General features: G+C 45.8%; 1 protein-coding gene across 2 annotated transcripts in view; it reads left to right on the forward strand.

Annotated features, from left to right (window-relative positions):
- The first annotated feature begins 1558 nt into the window (after positions 1–1558).
- The window catches only part of LOC113904178, a 148046-nt gene continuing 128732 nt past the window's right edge, over positions 1559–20872 (forward strand). Inside the window, exons 1-2 of one of the 2 annotated variants that reach the window (XM_027560997.1) lie at positions 1559–1737; positions 2046–2239. The gene's annotated coding sequence lies outside the window, so the exon portion shown is untranslated. The remainder of the gene's footprint in view (positions 1738–2045; positions 2240–20872) is intronic. The other variant, XM_027560996.1, reaches the window with a different exon arrangement.

The raw sequence follows: 20872 nt of genomic DNA on the forward strand, positions 1-20872 counted from the left end.
CCACCAGGCTCCTCTGTCCATGGGATTTCCCAGGCAAGAACGCTGGAGTGGGTTGTCATTTCCTCCTCCAAGGGATCTTCCTGACCCAGGAATCGAACCCAAGTATCCTGCATTGCAGGCAGATTCTTTACCACTGAGCCACTGGGTAGGTAGGCAATAATACTACTCAATGAAAGAAAAAAATGCTAGTGTGTCAGGTCTATCCAACCAGGTCCTTTCTTTGCAGAGCAGTTAGATGCTCAGCAGAGGTGAGGAGACTTCATGAGGATAAGACCTGCCCTGGCCTCTGATTGTCCACTGCGCCATCCTGCACCCTGCTGCTAGCTCATCCCCCCCAGAAAAAGTTCAGTGTTTCTTGAAGGCACAGGTACCTCTGGACAGAATTTCTCAGTCTCTCAAATTGATATTTGGAGTCACATTCGAAGGAACTTGATTTCTTATGTGTTGCTGCTGCTGCTAAGTCACTTCAGTCGTGTCCGATTCTGTGTGACCCCATAGATGGCAGCCCACCAGGCTCCCCCGTCCCTGGGATTCTCCAGGCAAGAACACTGGAGTGGGTTGCCATTTCCTCCTCCAATGCATGAAGGTGAAAAGTAAGAGTGAAGTCACTCAGTTGTGTCCAACTCTTCTCGACCCCATGGACTGCAGCCCACCAGGCTCCTCTGTCCATGGGATTTTCCAGGCAAGAGTACCGGAGTGGTGTGCCATTGCCTTCTCCTATGTGTTACACTCACAAAAATTATATCGTCTGTGTCTAGGAGAAAGGCAAACAGATTGTGCCTTTTTCTGAGTATTAAAACCAATATGAGACCACAACTTAATAGCAAAACACCCCAAATAAGCAAATGATTAAATGGGTAACAGGCTTCCCAAGTGGCTCTAGTGGTAAAGAATCTGCCTGCCAATATAGGGGACATGGGTTCAATACCTGTGTTGGGAAGATCTCCTGGAGAAGGGAATGGCAACCCACTCCAGTATTCTTGCCTGGAAAATGCCATGGACAGAGGAGCCTGGTGGGTTATAGTCCATGGGGTCACAAAGAGTTGGACACGACTTTGTGTGCACTTTAGAATGTGTGCAGAGGACGGGTAAGTATTTTTACCATAAAAACAAACAAGCAAAAACAAAGGGAGGCAAGGAGACTCTGGGAGGTAATGGATCAGTCTATTTCCTTGACTGTGGTGATGGTGTCATGGCTGTTTTGCAGATGTCCAACCTCATAAAAATGTACATATCAAATACATGTAGCTCCTCGTAGTCAATACATCTCAATAAAGTTGTTAAAAAAACATGAAACAATATGAGACCTTCAGCCAGGGGTTCTGGTGACCAAAAGGAAGGCGATATTGATGACAATGATTCGTCATCCTCTGGGCCCCCCACTCCCACCCCCCACCTGCCCGGGCTTCTGGCAGTACTCGGAGCTCCTCTCTGCCTGGGCTGAAGAGGTATGCACATGAGTATTGAGAGAGTAAGCGAAGAGTGAAGGTAATACTTGCATGTTGATGGTCTAGTATGAAAGATTGCTGGCTTGTTAATTGCTAGAAGTCAGAGGTGTTTTTTGTTTTTTTTTTTTTTAAGCAGGCCTATCTTTTCAATGGAGCAGCACTTAACAAATATCAGTTGAACTGAATCGACCTGCCTGTTAATGGGGACTTGACCATCACGTCATGGTGTCTTACCAAACGGAAACATACTCTTCAAGATGAATATTCAAAACATCAACTTCAGAATAAGGTAAAAAGCTCACAGGGTCACATGCCACCTTCTATTTGTATGCCAGAGAGGATCCATTAAACAAACAGGTTATTTTATTGGTCGTTTAGTAAAAAGTTTTATTTAAAGTAAATGATTTGGTTGGGTATTATAGGCAACTGGGATGGCAGGGAAAAAGCAGCTGTTGGTGCTCTAGTCTGGACATTTCTGTATTGGAATGAGAGGAGTGCTCTCCCTGACACTCACTAGTAGTTGTGAATGTGAGACTAGCTCTGTTCGTGGCCAGCCTGTGGTCTGTGAGTTACCTGCAGTGCTCGCCGTTGCTACAGGTAATCCAGGTGACAACACAAACATTGCCGCTCCCTCTGGCCAGCACAGACAGAAGCCCAGTTCACTCCCAAGCAGTGTCTGGAGCCACAGGCTGCCCAGGTTGCCAGGCCCTGGGCTCTGACTCTTCCTGACTCCAGCCCTTCTGATAAGACATTCTGGAAGCAACTGAGGAATTTCGTCTTGGAAATTACAGGTAAAATATATGCTTTTTTTTTTTTCCCTCCTTACCCTTTTTAAAAACAAGAATTGGTAATTAAAATGTTAAGCTTTATAATTAGGTCTTTAAAAGGGAGGACAGCTTAAACTTTTACTGAAACATTGAAGATCGCTCAGTGGTTTTGGAAACTATGCCAACGATGGTAGAGAAAGCAGGAAAGGCTGGAGCGCAATTGTTTTTAGTCCTGGTTGCTATGGGGAAGGTGAGGGAACTTATTTTTCTTGTGGGGCATCTTAGCAGATATTTCTAAGGAGGTTTAGCTTTCAGAGGTTGTTTGGACAACTCTTCTCTAGCTCAAGAACCCGTGGGCCGTGCACAGGAGTTAAGACCAATCCCACGCATCACAGCATGGTCCAGGATGCCTGCTCTAGCCCTTACCATGGGGAGCTTATTACTCCCCCTCCTCCTGTTTACACATCTGTCAATGGGGACAACACTGGTAGGGCTGTGTGGGCACCATGTACAGTACATTGTGGGCACCTGGTTCATAAACAGAGATCTTGTTTGTCTGGGTCTGATATGTCTACATCATTTGGTTGGGGAGCCCCACGTGGCCCAGGGGACATTTGGTGTCGTTGCTGGGTAGTGGCATTCAGTGACTTCAGGTGAGCTAACTCGGAACCTCCCTGTGGACACTCAGACTCCATCCCCATCTCTCCAGCATTGGGAACGGGGCCACTCTGCAGCCTCAGGAGGTGTGACACAGGCTCTGGAGGCTGAGCAACCACAGCTGATTGTGGGTGGGGGGTGCCAGGCAGGAAACAGGAAACTGTTAGGGCCCCGTTAGCCTGGGGGCCAGGGATCCTCAGGAGAGGGTTCTGTCAGGCTGGCCCCACCGAACTGAACAGAAGCTCCTACTACTAAACTTGGGAATAAATCCTCAATCTCTTTATTTGTTTTTTTTCTTCTTTAGTTGCTCAGTCATTTCCAACTCTTTGAGACCCCATGGACTGTAGCCTGCCAGGCTCTTCTGTCTATGGATAGGAATACCAGAGCCATTTTCTTTTCCATTATTTCCTTTGGCATGCTTGAAATTAATGGCATAATACTTTCACAAGAGTATACCATGGATGTCTTTCTTCCTTTTGGCCAACTAGAATTTACATATTTACATTGCACCCTGTGTTCTGATAACTTGGATGACTGTTCAGGTTCCTTGCTGGATCAGTATCATAGAAATGGGTGCTCAGTGTCTGCTTACATTTACTGTAGTTAACCTCTTAAACAAATCTAATAGCAACATAACACAGAAGCCAGACAGCACCCTTAGAAACTTCTAAACACAGCGAAGACCTGGGCATTACCAGGGTGAAAGGGCTCCTCAGCACCAGGAAATGCTAGACAAGTTTGGGGAACATGACCTAACTGGACAAGCCATGTAGAAAGGGAACATCGAAGTCAGCTTTTAAAACATATGCTGTGACTTTTCAGGTGGTTAACTGACAAAATGTATAGACTCTGGCCATTGGGTTATCTTACTCCAGGTTAACTTATTAATCACAAAGTAATTTTAGCAATTATAAAACAGAAAAAAAAAAGATCAGTAAATACCATTGCTAGAACATTCTATGAGGAAATTGCTTTCTATGCATGGCAGGTGAATCCCATTATTTATATATCCTTATTATATATGAATTAGTGCCATGGTATTGTCATAACTATACTCAAATAATGAATACACCCTCAAATATAAATGAAAATAGTTTTTCCTTTGAGAAGATATTTCAAATTTGTATGGCATTTCTGGGACATTGACATAAATATCACTTATCATGATAAAGTACTAGTGGAGGACAAAGAAACCTGGTGGGCTACTGTCCTTGGAGCTAGAAAGAGACAGACACGATTAGGTGACTGAAAAACAAGCTACAGGAGGCATATGAGATTGGCTGTGGACGAGTAGGGGGGCTTCCCTGGTGGCTCAGCTGGTAAAGAATCTGCCTGCAACGCAGGAGACCTGAGTTCCATCTCTGCCTCAGGAAGAACCCCTGGAGAAGGGAATGGCAATCCACTCTAGTACTTCTTGCCCCTAAGTTACTTAGAGAAATGTGTGATCCTAATGGTAATAAGTAATTTAAAATGAAGTTTTCTAAAATATCAGCAGCTTTTCTATTACTTAAATGGTTTGAAACTCAGAGTCTCAAACTTCATGTCTTAATCATGTTCATCTATGAAACTAGGGAATATAGGTGTAGCATTTTTAGAGCCATTAAGAAAATGAAGACTGACTGACAGTTGCTTTTTATTAAACAATTGTGTTATTCATATCTGAAGCTATGTGACATTTCAGAGAAGGCATCTTTGAATGTTGAAATTATAACATTGGTATATGATATAAAAGCCAGTCTCTGAACTAAAAGAAAGATCTTTAGTAATTAGGGCGGGTGGAGTGTCGTTATACATTAAGAATTGTCATCTAAGACTTCAATATTAATTGATCAGAAAAGCATTTTCATGGCAGGTGCTAGACAAATGGCATCTGTTTTAACATGGAAGAGAAAAGCAGGTTGTGAAAGGTTCTTGAAGGTCCCTGGGGGAGTTCTGTGCAAAGAACACAGAGATAGGCAAACGCTTCCTATTTCTACAGATTTTGCCCCCAATGGTGATATAGGCTCTGGTCAACAGGTAGGCCAGATGGACATCCCCTTTCTTGGAGATTCCTGCAGCTCCAAACCTAACCGTACAACACTAAAGACATCCCAGCCGTGACTGTGAACTATTTCCCTTATGTCTACATCCTGTTATCTGCCCCTTGGTCTCACCACTCTGATAAGGAAGGAAACCAAATGCCAAGAAAGGAAGAGGAAAACCTAACTGGCTTCCCTTTAAGCCCAGAACAGAAGGGTCAGTGCTCGGGTTGGCGCAGGCTGCCGGGGGGAGCTTCCTAAGGAAGATGGGAAGTGGGAACAGGCCGAGAGGGATGCGCACCAGGGCCTCCTGCTCCTTCCCAACACCACGCCCCACTCCCCCCAGTCATCCTGGGGAGCTGCATCCTGAGACAGGCTTGCTTGTTGGGGTCGAACTTTGAGAACCCCTGGGTCGGGGTCTGTCTTTTCCCTCTTTGGTCTCCATTTCCACCTGTGTGATGCAGAAAAAGGACCACTCTTGTAGGCTTGTTTGATATTTAAGAGCACAGCACATTTTCCCCCCAGTCTTTAAACTTTTTATTTTGTATTGGAGTATAGCTGATTATACTACAGGAAATGGCAATTATGGAGTAAGAAATGGCAACCCACTCCAGTACTCTTGCCTGGAGAATCCCATGGCCAGAGGAGCCTGGCAGATTACGGCCATGGGATCACAAAGAGTTGGACATGACTGAGTGACTAAGCATGCATGCATGCATGCATAGCTGATTAACAATATTGTGATAATTTCAGGTGAACCCCGAAGGGATTCAGCCATACATACACATGTATCCATTCTCCTCCCAGCCCCCATTGCATCTAGGCTGCCACATAACATTGAGCAGAGTTCCATGCGCTACACAGTAGGTCCTTGATGTTTATCCATTTTAAATATAGCAGTGGGTACATGTCTATCCCAAACTCCCTAACTATCCCTTTCCCCTGGCAACCGTAAGTTCATTCTCTTAAGTCTGTGAGTCTCTTTCTGTTTTGTAGGTTAGTTTGTTTGTATCACTTCTTTTTAGATTCCACATATAAGGGATGTCATAGGATGTTTCTCCTTAAGAGCCCAGCACATTTTAAATGCTTTATGCATGTTAACTACTGTTATATTTTTTGACACCCCAAGGCCCCTATATTTGTCTAAAGAGTGGAAGTAGCTGGAAAGGGCTGACCTTGAGCAGCAGTGTTGGCTGTTTCTTTAGAAATGTGCATGAGCTCACCCAGGAGATGCTTCCTCGGGTTACTCTGGTGTCAGACCTGGTGGCTCTGACTGTTCCTACGAAGTGATGACTGTCCCTAGAACCTTCCCGTCCCCATCTTCCACTGGTAGGGCCTGAGGCTTCCATCCTGGCCTGTGTTCCTGATGCCAGGACTGTTGGGGCCAAGAGCATGGGGAGCACGCCGTGCTCTGTTTACAGACGTACACCCGTGGTCTTCACCTCTGGAGGCCGCTTTCTGAATGTAGACTTTTTTTACTGGGAGGATTTCTCTCATTTGGTCATTACAGGGTCTGATGACCACCCTCAAATGGCTGCCACCATTCTGGGAGGCCTGGGGGTGCCAAGCACCTGGCCTGTTTCCCAGTAGAGGAGTGGAGTGTCAGGTCTGGAGCCTGGCCTGGCCTGGGGCTGAGACTCCCGACCCGTGACTCCCTAGTTCGGGCTGGGCGAGTGGCTCAGGCTCTCAGAGCTGCAGTCTCCTTTCTGGTACAGCAAGGAGAAGAGCAGACCTGACCTCAGGGGGGCGTGTGAGGGAAAGGGGCCTGGCCAGAGTCAGCCATGGCCATGGTGTCACATAGCCTCTGCGAGACCTTTTCCATTGCAACCCCCTGGGGTCAGGTGCCTGGCACCCCCAGGCCCCCAGAAATGGTGGTGTCCAATTAGTGGCATCTCTAGACTTGTAATGGCAGGGCCCTAGGACTCTAACATGGGGGCTTCCCAGTGACTCAGTGGTAAAGAATCCACCTGCCAATGCAGGAGATGCAGGTACGATCCCTGGGTCAGAAAGATTCCATGGAGTAGTAAAGGGCAACCCACTCCAGTGTTCTTGCCTGGAGAATCCCATGAACAGAGGAGCCTGGTGGGCTACAGTCCACTGAGTTGCAAAGAGTCAGACACGACTGAGCTCACACACACACACACACAGTGCTGTCCTGTAGGTCCGTACTAGTTGTCTGTTCTATACACAGTGTTGTGTATGTGTGTGTGTCAATCCCAACCTCCCACTTGTAGCACCTCCTCTTGGTGGCTGCCATTCATTCCTTCCTAAGAGCTGTCTTTGTTCAGTTGGTATTCATTCATGCTTTCTCCCGGTCGGAGCTGTGGCTTTGTTACCTAAGCTGGCCCAGGAGAGCTGCGGTTGGTGGTGGCTGAGCTGTAGAAAGGATCACCGCTGAGCTCAGCGCCCCTACCCCCTCCCCAGACCCCAGGCTCTCACCCCCTGATTCCAGAGTGAAAGGGAAAAGATAAGAGATTAGATGCTGATGAGTTATTTACAGGGGGTCAGCCACAAAGCAATCTGATACAACCAGGGAAGTGCTGACATGGATGAAACTAACAGAGGGAAGGGTTCTTGGGCCTGAGGACCCTGGGGGTGCCTGGCAGAGAAGGTGGTGGGGCTCGGAGGCTCACCTGGTTCCACCCCAGGGTGGGTGGAGCGGGGACAGAGCTGACTGGTCCCCTTGAAAGTCCTAGATGCAGTTCTGAGCCCTTCCTTTGGCCTGGGTGTTCCCTCATTTTCTTAAAGTTGATCTGAACACTTAAAACCTTGTAGTGCAAAAGGCAACCTGACTTCTGCTTCTCCAGAGACAAATCTCAAAGGAAAGCTCTTCAATATAGGCAATTATTCTGTCTCCTTACATTTAAGTGCCTATTTGACATATTTTGTCAAACTTCTCTGTAGTCACAGGATGTACTATTGTTATTCATCAGTTAAGGTCTTAAACAGAGGGAAGCCTACACTTGGCAACAAGAGTAGAGAACTTCCATTATATTCTGGTAAAAGGGCCAATTTGACATGGGCATCGGTATCTGAGCAATTTTTTTTTTTTACAGTCTCAGATCCAAATACCTTTCAGGAAACTACAAAGAGAATTATTTCTACAGCTTAATTCAAAGCTTATTAAAGTCATGGGCATTTCACTTATTACCAGGAGGCTTCCTGAGGAAAAGTAGAGTAAAAATGTAAGCACACACAGTCTAGACTGTTACTTTTTAACAGGTGGGATGGAGAAGAAAAAATGTTCCTACTGGTTCAAGGTAATTGTTTTCAGTGTTATGGTCTCTGAACGAAGTAAGAAATGGGAAGCAAAATGACTTCACTTTATAGATTCAGGGGAAAAAAAATCACTCTGTGTAGGAGAAGAATCTATTATAAAGTCATGAACTTGAGAATGTTTCACAAAATTTCAGGGTCCTCTGAAGCGTTTCTGTAAAACCTTTAAGAGTAATGTTTGTGGTTGGTGTGATGTATTTGTGATTGCTGCACTAGATCACGCATTGCCCAGACACTCAAACTATTTATTATACTGTCTGAATGTGGGTCTTGGGGGTGGGGGAAATGGCGGGAATTTGTTTCAAGCTCAAAGCCTGGTACACAGTAATGCTTCTGTTGGATAATTCTTGCAGAGCATAACTGAAACATGAAAAATAGACATATATGTTTTTTCTTAGAAAAATATGAATCCAAAATGCAGGTCTGGTTTGGTGGGGTCTACAGTGTGAGACAGAAGATTCTTCTATCTTTTCTCTCTGCTGTTATTGGCTACCATTCCCAGGGTTACCTTCTAGTCCAAGGTGGCTGCTGGAGCTCCAACAATTGAATCAAATTCCAGGACAGAAAGAAAAAGAAAGAAAACAAAAAGGGAATCCCTCCCTATTTAGGAGTCTTACTTAAAGAACCATACCACACTACTGCTTCCAACTCTGGTTAGACCTGGTAGCAGATGGCCTTGACAGACACTGAGAAATGCGCTTAACTTACAAAAAAAGTCAGAATCCTTTCATTAAAAAGGAGGGAAGAATGGACTTTGACATACAGCTAGCAATCCCTGCTATACAGCTCAGAAAATACTTGTTGCAGGCAGCTGGACCCATTGGCCAGAACTGGTGCACATGAGACCGTTTGTGGATTGATCTTCTCTCCTGAGAAACTGGGCAGCTCCTAAACCTCACAGTGTTAACACCCAGGACTCGGGAAAGACAATACTGGCCCTGCACACATCACAGCTGACCTGACCTCTGTGGTCAAGGACAGGACAGCCCTGGTGGTTGTCTGCCCTTCAGGAAGCTGGGTGTGAGCCTGAAAGTGTGAAACAATTGCTGTCAAGTTCCATCAGCTGGAAATCCAGTGCCCTGACAATAGACGAGGTGGCCTGAGAATGAATTGCTCCAGTTTGCTCCGCACACCCACACATGGGATGAAATCTAGGCTGGACTCCGGTGTCCTCATGAATTAAAAAACCACTGACTTTTAAGTGGCTCTACCACTTAGTTTCTGCGTGTCTGAAGATCAGTTGGTTAACATTGTGAAGCCTCAGTTTCCACCTCTTTAAAATGGAGGAAATCTTGATAAAAGTCTGTTCTTTCATGGACTGGAGTATTAAGAAAGAAAGGGGGGACTTCCCTGGTGGTCCAGGGAGTAAGACTCCATGATGCCAATGCAGGAGATCTGGGTTCGATCTCTGGTCAGGGAACTAGATCCCACATGCCACAACGAATCTTTCACAAACTGAAAGTAAAGATCCTGAGTGCTGTAACTAAGACAGGATGCAGCCAAATAAATAAATTTTAAAAAGAAAAAAAAGAATGTGGGGAGCTCTGCTCAATGCTTGGCACGTACTAAGTACTCAATAATTGTTAATGGTAATTAATAATGCAAACAGCAGAACAAAAATCTTAAAAGTGATGTGGGAAATCCAGCAGCTATTATAGCCTTTATTCCTAGCTTGTCTTGAGGGCAGGAAGAGTGCAACTGTGTCACAGTATTAATCCTTGCAGAGCATGGTCTTCCTTTTCCAGAAACCAGTTTAATTGCATTTAATGGCCAGTGTCTCTTCCCTTTTGTATGTTCGTGCTAAGTCACTTCCCTCGTGTTCTACTCTTTGCGACCCCCCTGGGCTATAGCCTGCCAGGCTCCTCTGTCCATGGGATTCTCCAGGTGAGAATACTAGAGTGGGTTGCTATGGCCTTCTCCATCCTTTTGTATAGTTTACAGTATATGTCAAACTGTTCTTAGCTGTTTTCAAACAAATAAGCAAACACACAGAGCACGCCTTCTTGCAGGAGTCTAATGGCCGAACATGTTGACAAGGAAGGCTGGCTTGTGGTCCAGATGAAATCCTTTGCTCTGTCACCATTCCTGCTCTTGGCCTGCTAGACTCCATGTTTAAATATGAAACAGAAAGGATACTATGAGGCAACAGAGATCCAAATATAACTTGGTTTGGAAGTGACTCACTGCTGCTACAGACACTGCCTCTTCACCCCGAGTGGCCCTGACAGGCTGTGTCACCGGGAGCCCTCTGTCTCCCTCTCTGCCCCGTAGGCTGGCCCCACCCCTGGACTCCCTCCGAGCTGGTCCTGCTGGACATGACCCCACCCTCCCCCACCTGCTTTGCTGGGATGTTGACACCTTCCCCTTACTCCTGTCCCTCCCAAATCTCCCCTGGCCCACAGATCAGCCCAGTTTCTCCAGGTTAGCCTCTGTGTCTCTGCAGCTTGCACCATGCTTGTCTTCACTCGCTTAGAGCTCACCTTGCCTGGGAGGCGTGAATTCCGGCCCTAGGGACCGTGTCTTATTATTCTTGGCTGTATATCATGTCTGGTGTCTCCTCCCATGACAGCAGACAGGATCCAGGGCCAGGCGTGGACTCAGGGCCCCTGTACAGTCCTACACACCCACATGGAACTGGGGCAGTGCGGGGAGGGGAGATGGTTAGGACAGAAGGGCCAGTGAAATCAGTCACTTCAGTCACTGTTTGTCAGATGCGGTAATGGTACCGGTTTGTTGGATCTGCCAAACAGAGTACCATAAGCTGGATGGTTTGGACAAACTATTGTCTCTTAGTTCTGGACCTAGAAGGCCAAGATCAGAGTGTCCGTGGCTCTGGTTCCTAGCCAGGCCATGAGGGGAGGGTCTGTTCCTTGCCTCTCTCCCAGCTTCTGGGATTTGTGGGCAGTCTTTGGCTTGTAGACACATCTCCTGATCTCTGCCTTCATCTTCATGTGGTGCTCTCTATGAGGGCCCAGTACTGTCCAAATTTCCCTCTTATAAGGTCACCAGTCATAATTGGGTTAGGACCCACCCTAGCACAGGTTAGGACCCACCCTAACTTGATCATGTGCAAAGGCCCTGCTCTTACAGAAGGGACCGTCCACAGGTACTAGTGCTTGTGAGGACACCCATCAGTCCACAAGGACGGCTAAGATCATCACCTACTGCCCTCTCTGTTGAAGGGTGATGCTCCTTACACACCATTCTTAGAATCTGGGGCGCTTGCATTATTTTCCTGGGTTTAGCCTTAATTGGTGTCTTTTGTGAGAAAGAATCATAAGTCAGGAAAATTCAGGATATAAACTAGGAGGCTGGTTTGCTTGGATAATGGAGCTTGTTTGGAAAATTGTCTTAACATGGTGCTCTCAACAGACGTTAGACCTTTTGGCTGCATATTTACCAAGAAGGGCAGCCACGGAGCTCCCTTTAGTCTCATGGATCAATAAACAGTTATTTAGAGAAAGTGACCTTGCCCATGATTTAATGAAAGTCACCCAACCTTTGAAATCAGAAACAATGCAAATTTTGCCACATCTTTGCTGTGTGGCCCCTGGCAAGTAACTTCATTGTCTGGACATCAGTGAGTCATCTGGAAAGTTCTGGCTTTAAGGACCCCTCTGACTGGAAGCTTCTTTGGAAGATATGATTCTTTTAGAGTGGAAAGCAGAAACGTTCTGTGAGGAATTGGAACTGTGACCTTGATGCTTTTGAACTGTGGTGTTGGGACTCTTGAGAGTCCCTTGGACTACAAGGAGATCAAACCAGTCAATCCTAAAGGAAATCAACCCAAAATATTCATTGGAAGGACTGATGCTGAAGCTGAAGCTCCAATACTTTGACCACCTGATGTGGAGAGCTAACTCACTGGAAAAGACCCTGATACTGGGAAAGATTGAGGGCAGGAGGAGAAGGGGACAACAGAGGATGAGATAGTTGGATGGCATCACTGACTCAATAGACATGAGTTTGAGCCAACTCCAAGAGATAGTGAAGGACAGGGGAGCCTGGCGTGCCGCAGTCCATGGGGTCACAAAGAGTTGGACACGACTGAGTGACTGAACATCAACAACAATAAAGTATAAGAAGGGATCAACCAAGCACTTTCCTGTCCATTATCAGCAGTGGACACGAGGTGGTTCTGGCCTCAGCACAGAGGGACGAGACTGGTCCCTGCCTTCGTCTGTTTTAATGTGCTTAGCATCTGCTCCTTGCATGGAACAGCCCAGCACAAAGGACGCATGCCCTTCTCTAGGGCCACTGCCCCCTCACCCATCCCAGGGGTCACTCTCTGCTGGGTCTGTGGTGTCAGAATTCTCAGGGGTTGAATGTGTCATTTTCGTCTTCACAATGACCAGTTTTTCCAAAGAGTTATTTCTGTAAGTATCTGATAACATGATCAACAGCCAGATCCGAGTTTTTACTTGTATTACGGAGCCTTCAGGGTGTCTTGATAATCTTGGCATAAAAAAGTCCTGCTAATAATAGCATCATTACTATAAATAGAGATTTAAGATGCCCTCTCCTTCTATTGTACTGCCTCTTACAATGCTCAATGCATCTTAACCTTTTTTCTTTATTTTGTCATAAAACCGTGACCCTTGATGCTTGGGAGCATACACAATAGACCAGATGTCTTAACCGTATTTAGATAAATCAGTCATCACCTTCTTTTTCCAAGAAGAATGAGGCAGAGCAGCTTGAGTGAGGCGTAGACTCTGCTTTCCATTTGGTCTTTCCAAAGCAAACAGAAAAAAGACGTAACCGTCCACTAGCTATGCCGGGTCAGTGGTAGGGAATCCGGGTTAAGGATGCGACCGTCGTTATCATGAAAAGAGAGGGAGGTCAGTGTTTCGTCTCACTTAAAGTTGAGGCTGAAAATAACTAACTCAGGAGAAAGAGGATTGATTAATGGATTGTGTTCTAGTTTAAGGTTTGGGGGGAATATAAATTTTATATGAAGCTAGAGAGACAAACTCTCAATACAGTAGCTTTTCCTTCAAATTGAAGAATGCTTAGATTTGCATTTATTTTTATTAAAAATTTTATTTATTTATTCATTTTTGACTGCTCCAGGTCTTCATTGCTGCGTACGGGCTTTCTCTAGTTACGGTGATCAGGGGTTACTCTTTGTTGCAGTTCACGGATTTCTCACTGCAGTGGCTTCTCTTGTGGAACACAGGCTCTAGGGCGTGTGGGCTTGGTACTTGTGTGGTATGGGCTTAGTTGCTCTACAGTGTGTGGGATCTTCCTGGACCAGGGATCAAATCCGTGTCCCCTGCATTGGCAAGCGGATTCTTAACCACTGGACCACCAGGGAAGTCCAGTGTGTGTGTTAGTCGATTAGTCATGTTCAACTCTTTTCGACCCTATGGACTTTAGCCCACCAGGCTCCTCTGTCCATGGGATTCTCCAGGCAAGAATACTGGAGTGGGTTGCCATTCTCTCTCCAGGGGATCTTTCTGGACTGAAGGATGGTTAGGGGTCTGGTAAGAAGAAATTCTGGTGGGAGATGGCTTTCCAAGCAGGGGGAATAAGCAAGAGGCATAAAAATTGAAACCTTTTGGGAATTCCCTAGTAGTCCAGTGGTTAGGCCTCAGTACATTCACTGCTGAGGGCCCAGGTTTGATCTCTGTTTGGGCAAATAGGATCCTACAAACTTTGAGGTGTGGCCAAGTTATAAAAGATGCAGCCCTGAGCTCATAGATTGGGGCCTGGGAGCATTGCCATCCAGGGATTTCAGACTTGGGTGCACAACTCTGAGAAGCCTGGGAATGGGCTTCACTTAGTCTGTGACATTTTGTTGAAATTTTGAGTGTATGTCCATGTTTCAGATATTTACTGCTACATAACTACTCCAACGCTAAGACACTAACTGGCCTAAAACAGCAGCAACTTACTGTTTCCCATGATTCTGCAGTCTGGGATTGATCAGCCAAGGAGTAGAAATTTGCCCTGGATCCCCAGCCTGGGGTTTGGGACCTGGTTGTCCATTTTGGGGCCTCCTTTATGTTTAGTGTCCGCCCTTCTGCTGAGAGTTTGAAGCAACATCTACCCCATCAAGGGGTTCCTCATCAAAGGCCACCTCTGGGGATGTTTCCACAATTCACACGTAAGTCCCTGTTGCTGTCAAGCACAGACTTTTTGGAAAAAAGTGATCATCTTGAGCAGCAGTTTGATTCAATATCAGTAAGAACTTTCTTATATATGAAGTGAAAGTCGCTCAGTCGTGTCCAACTCTTTGCGACCTTATGGACTATACAGTCCTTGGAATTCTCCAGGCAAGAATACTGGAGTGGGTAGCCTTTCCCTTCTCCAGGGGAGCTTCCCAACTCAGGGATCGAACCCAGGTCTCCCGCATTGTAGGTGGATTCTTTACTAGCTGAGCCACAGGGGAGCCTTTCTTATATATAGAGCTGTCTAATCACGGGCTTTGTCCTAAGCCAATGCACCTCCACTCTTAGATGAAGTGAAGCAGTGGATGCCCGACCCTGGCTCCTGGATTCCGCAGGATCAGTTCCACCATTCCAGAACTCTATTCCACTGGATGGTGTCTTATGATGACTTGGAATTAGGGGTCCTGAAGTAGTTGTTCCCTAAAGTACCAAAGGGGTTTCCCAGGTGGCACTTGTGGTAAAGAACCTGCCTGCCAATGCAGGAGACATAAGAGACCAGGTTTGATCTGGGTTGGGAAGATCCCCTGGAGGAGGGCATGACAACCCACTCTGGTATTCTTGCCTGGAGAATCCCATGGACAGAGGAGCTTGGCGGGCTACAGTCCATGGGGTCACAAAAAAGTCAGACACGACTATAGCAACTTAACATACAGAACACAGTGTACCAAAACCATGATGATGGAGAAAAGCCGATGAGGGGTCTGGAAAGTGAAGTGCAGTTGACAATTGGAAGCACAGAAAATGTCTGTTTCCATAGCACTGTGATTAACTGGAGGGAGGGGAGTTCTTTCTCACCCGAGGGTGTGAACACACAGAAGGAATACTCCAGTTTTTCAATCGCTCTTTGCTGCATTAGGAAGTTCTCAGCTTATGTGCTGTGTGTGTGTCCTAAGGGGAAAATGAATGATTGAGTGTCAGCCTCTTACCACTGATCAATGCTAGTGATCAACCTGCAATAGCCACTGTCCTGACAACTTCATTAGCAGCCACGGAAGTACGTTCCTGCCTCTCTTACATGACTAAGTGGCAATCTGATTGACACCAGGGCTTCTTCAGTAGCTCAGTGGTAAATAATCAGCCTGCTAATGCAAGAGACGCAGTTTTGATCCCTGGGATAGGAAGATCTCCTGGAGAAAGAAATGGCAACCCACTCCAATATTCTTGGCTGGGAAATCCCATGGACAGAGGAGCCTGGTGGGCTACTGTCCATGAGATCACAAAAGAGTTGGACATGACTCGGTGACTAAACAACAGTAACAACAAATTGACGCTGAACCTCTTCTCATGCTTTAAAAACATTCTTCAAAGGTATATTCGATACCACAAAAGTCATTGTCAGCTATGTTAAAAAAAAATGATGCCACATGGGTGACAGTGACAAGATCCTACAGGCTCCCATTTTTACTTGGGATCAGAGTATAATTGCTCATCTTTGTGATGGATGTGTGACACTTCTGGTCATATCCAAAACTGCAGGGAAAATGTTAGGAGTCTGGAAGTGAAAACATAGGGAAGTGATTTATTCCAGGGCCAGAGTTAATCTCTTTCCACTTTGGGTCCGGAAATTCACAGGCTTTGTTTCCTTGATAAGACTTGGGGCATCATGGGCCAGTTAGGGATGTGGTCATGAGGCAATTGAAGGTGTGTGGACGGTGTTATCAACGGTCCCAGGTTAAATGTGACAGAGATTTCTGAAAACCCGAGTTGATTTAACTGATCAGAATATGTTTTAGATTTATTTGCAATGCTGCTACTTCTAGAAGTTCTATTTACTCCTCTATAATTTTAAGTATGAAATGAAAACTTTTTAAATAAGAGAAAGCTATCTGAGAGGATGGGAAAATACTGCCTATTTTTGGTATAAAAATTGTCCATCATTTACTTGTGATTTCCACGTAAGAGGGAAAATGTTATTGTCATTGTATTGACTAAAATATAAATGCTAGAAATAATGAATCTGCACTCAAAATTTATAGCCTGTGTGATTTTCTTTATATGAAAAAATATATATATATTTTTTTGCTTATGCAATGGTGAGAAAGAAGTATTATTAAATTCACATTCCCTTCTTACTTGGTTCATATGTTACCAAGCAGTCACAAATGTTGTAAGTTGCTTGTTAATAATAATTTTGGCTAACATGATTTCTTAGTAGGTATTGTGACCGAGGGTTTCCCAGGTGGCACTAGTGTTAAAGAATCCACCAGCAATGCAGGAACTGCAGGAGACCTGGGTTCGATCCCTGGGTCTGGAAGATCCCCTGGAGGAAGGCATGGTAACCCACTCCAGTATTCTTGCATGGAGAATCTCATGGACAGAGGAGCCTGGTGGGCTACAGTCTATAGGGTCCCAAAGAGTCAGACGTGACTGAGCATGCAAGCTGGTTTATCTCATTTAATCTTAAAATAGTACTGTAAGACATATACCACAATGACCTCCCCAGACTGTGTAATTAGCCAGGTCCCACAGCTGGAAGATGTACAGCGGCAGTAGATCACGTGCAAGTGAGTCCATGTCCGTGTCAGGTGTGTCCAGGGCGTTTAGTCAGTGTCCCCCACCAGCCTGGATGACCTCAGACTTGGATAAATTCCATCAATGAGAAGCTTCTTAGACATTTCCGGAAAGGAGAAGATGGCAGAATTTTCTAATTATAGAGAGAGGATTGGCTCCAAGTAATCGACTAATTTCTTAAAGCATCTTAGCAGCCACAGATTAGTGGGAACTGTACCAAAGCAATTCTGTATTGCATTTCTTTTGACCTCCGACTTTTGCTCTGGAAGCGAACTATTTTAGAATTTCTAACCAGCATCCCAAGATGCTGCTGTACTTTTCAAGTAAAAACACCCCCTATTACAGCTTCACAAAATGAGCTGCTGAGTTCTTGTGTCCTGTTAATCAAAGGAAGGACTCTGGTTTGTTAAGCATAAGACACGGGGTTGTAGGCAAGCTACTTCATTGAAGTCTTGCGTGCACCATGTGAGCTGGTGTGAGTGTCTATATTTTGCTGGGAAAACAGCCTCAGGGTGAGTGGGATTCCAACTCTGCAACATGCTCTTCTTAGAAATAGACTTATTGTCCCTTGAATAGTGAGGGAAAGACAATGATTTCCTCAAATAAGCAGATTCTTAATTAACTTTCCAATTCTGTCTCAGTGCTTCCTCTCAATGGTTGGGTTGTAAGTCCATGTGAGTTCCAACTCAGAATCTGTTGCATCTTGGAAAAGCTGCCTGGTGTGTTGTTTCAGGAACTCTTGATGTAATCAGCATAGCTTTGTCAGGGAGGCTGGAATCTGGGCCCAAATTGTCCAGATTTCCACCTTGTGTTATCTTGGTAGACATGCAGCTGTGAATCAGTAGTTCCAGGCAGGTTCCTTTGATGGTTATTGATGTTTTTAAATGAGGCGGGGCATGATGCAAGCTGCCGATGAATCAAGTTAGCGCATTTCACTCACAAAGATTCCAGAAGCTAAAACGTAGGCTGAAGTCTGCAGGCTAGAGATCCAGGGGGAATCAATTACTCGCCCTCCTCCCAGGCTGGCACCTGCCCTGTCACTGTGGTTAACAGTGGGTTGGGTGTTGGGGAATTCCACCTCCCACGTTGTTAAGTCTGGGGCATTTGGGATTATTGATTCAACTGTAGGAAGGAGTCCTAACATTCCTCTCAGGGCTTCCCAAGTGGCGCTAGTGGTAAAGAACCCGTCAGCCAATGCAAGAGACGCAGATTTGATCCCTGGGTCGGGAAGATCCCTGGAGGAGGAAATGGCAACGCACTCCAGTATCTTTGCCTGGAGAATCCCATGGACAGAAGAGCCTGATAGAGTCTATAGGGTTGCACAGAACTGGACATAACTAAAGCGAGTTGGCATGCAGGCACACAGTGCCCGGGTCAGGGAGAAGTTCTGGGCCAGGTTCTTTAAAACCCCAGTCCATAGTCAGGACCCATGTTTGGTTCCTGATTCAAAGCCCTGGAGGGCCCCAGGGTCCATGAAGCCACCGTGAAGGGGTCGGCAGGCTGCATGTGGTTGCTGAGTATCAAGTACACTGCTTCTTCATTCTGCTTACTCTGCAGTTAGGGCAGCCGGGCTCTCTTTCCCCAGCTTCATACCCCGGTGTCCACTGAGACTGTGTCTGGGTTCCTCATTCCTGTGAGTTAATGCCAGGCACCAATGTCTTCAAAATCGGTCTGCAAGACTGCCTCCTTGAATCCACAGAGCAGCACATCTCCTGGGGAGCGTGGAGCTCTGTTGCCTCCTAACCTCACATTCTGCCTGGTTCCAGAGGCACCTGCTGTTTGGACCGGACCAGGTGCTGACCACTGCTGTCGTGATCACACAGTGCGATAAGGAAAGCCAGGGTCCCAGCCAGATGGACTTGACCGAGATATTGGCTCCAACCTGCCCTGAGCTCCCTGTTGGACCCTAGAGGAGGCTGTTTCCCCAGGGTTGTTTTAAGGTCAGAGTTGAAGTGTACAAAGCCCCTGGTGTGATGTCTGGCTTGTGCTAGCTACTGCTAGCTGATAGTGTTGATTGTGTCTTTCAATGAACTCTGTGCACAGTTACAAATACAACTTAGGCCTTCTTTTTTGTTTCAGGTCTTAGTTGCATCATGCGGCCCTTTGGACTTTCTAATTGCGGTTCAGTAGTTGTGGCACATGGGCTTAGTTGCTCTGCCACATGTGGAATCTTTCCAGACCAGGGATTGAACCTCATCCCCTGCATTGGCAGGCATATTCTCAACCACTGGACCACAAGGGGAGCCCCTAACTTAGACCTTTTAAGCCTCTGGGATGGTTGGTAACATTGGAAACACAGAAGTTGGGACTCACATTCCGTACCAGCCCAGTGATCTTTAGAGAACGCCTATCCTGGTTTTGATGAGGTTCAGGCTTCCCTGGTGGCTCAGATAGTAAAAAATCTGCCAGCAATGTGGGAGATCCAGGTTCAATCCCTGGGTCAGGAAGATCCCCTGGAGAAGAGAACAGCAACCCACTCCAGTCTTCTTCCCTGGAGAATTCCATGGACAGAGGAGCCTGGTGGGTTACAGTCCCTGGGCTGGACATGACTGAGCACACACAGACAAGGGGCTGAAAGGCTTGTCAGCTTGTGAAGGTACATTAGATAACAGAAAGGTTTTACAAGCAAAGGGCCTGGAGTCAAGACTCTTGGATCATTGAAAATGAGACCATCAAACATTCATGAATGAATTCTACTTGCTGCAAAAAGAACACGGAGACTAGAGAATTTTCCCTTTCTAGTTTCTGTGAGTCTGTGGAGAGGTCTCTTTCTTTTCTGTATTTTCTAATGTATGTATATTTTTTCTTTTAGCCTTCTTGGCATTTTTTTTTTCCTTCTTGGCATTTTTTGCCCCTCAGATATATTTATAGATTCTACTTACAAAGCTTAAAATTACAACAGAAGTGCCATTTCATACACCAAGTTTAGTTCGTTTTAAATCCTGTCTTGCAAATTTCTCCTCCTACAAAGCAAAGCTGTCCCCTCCTGTTGCCTTATGTCTGTGTCTATTTTTGAATTACATTTACAGAAGAGCTCGTCCACCTTTGATAAGGAAGTTAATACCATCGACTGGCCAGCTTGTGGCCTTTATCTCATGACTCTAACTGCAAATGATGGAGCATCTTTCCATTTTGGTTATTTCTGGGAACGGAAAGCTGATCCAAAGGCAGAAGAAGTAATTAAAGAAGCAATTTTACAGAAACAAGGTTCACACAGTAGATGGTGCTTTCAGGATGGCATGTTGCAGAAGATTGAGATGGGTCATGACATATGGTTGCTGTTGTTGTTTAATTGCCCAGTTGTCTGACTCTTTTGGCATCCCAGGGACTGTAACCCATCAGGCTCCTCTGTCCAAGGGATTTCCCAGTCAAGAACACTGGAGTGGGTTGCCATTCCTTTCTCCAGGGGATCTTCCCCAGCCAGGAATTGAACTCATGTCTCCTGCATTGGCAGGCAGATTCTTTACCTGTGAGCCACCAGGGGAGCCCCTGTGACATATTGAGTTGGGCATATTGAGCAAAAGAGAGGCTGGAGAAGCAAAGAGCCAGGGGATTGAGGGGGTCCCAAGGAAGCCAGTCGCAGCCCTGAGGTCAGAGTCAGGCTTAGAACCTGGGCTGCTGCAGGAGGCACATTTTGAAGGGAGTTTAGAAGACAAGTTACAATATTCTGATCTCACCAAGGTAGGAAGCAGGACCAAAGAAGGAGCTGGACAACAGGCTTTGGCAACCAAAACTGCTTTGGCCACGAAACTGACATTTCAGTTTAGCTTTAAGTTTTTTATTGTTATGTATTTTACTGAAATATGGTTGATTTATGATGCTGTGCTCATTTCTGCTGTACAGCAACGTGATTCAGTTACACATATTCTTTTCACATTCAAACCATTATGGTTTATCATGAGATATCCAGTATGGTTCCCTGTGCTGTAGAGTAGGTCTTTGTTGTTTATCTATTCTATATGGATTAGTTTGCATCTGCTAATCCCAAACTCCCAGTCCACGCCTCCCCAAGCCCCCTACCC

The sequence above is a fragment of the Bos indicus x Bos taurus genome, chromosome 14 (genome assembly GCF_003369695.1).
Source record: "Bos indicus x Bos taurus breed Angus x Brahman F1 hybrid chromosome 14, Bos_hybrid_MaternalHap_v2.0, whole genome shotgun sequence".
NCBI lineage: Eukaryota > Metazoa > Chordata > Mammalia > Artiodactyla > Bovidae > Bos > Bos indicus x Bos taurus.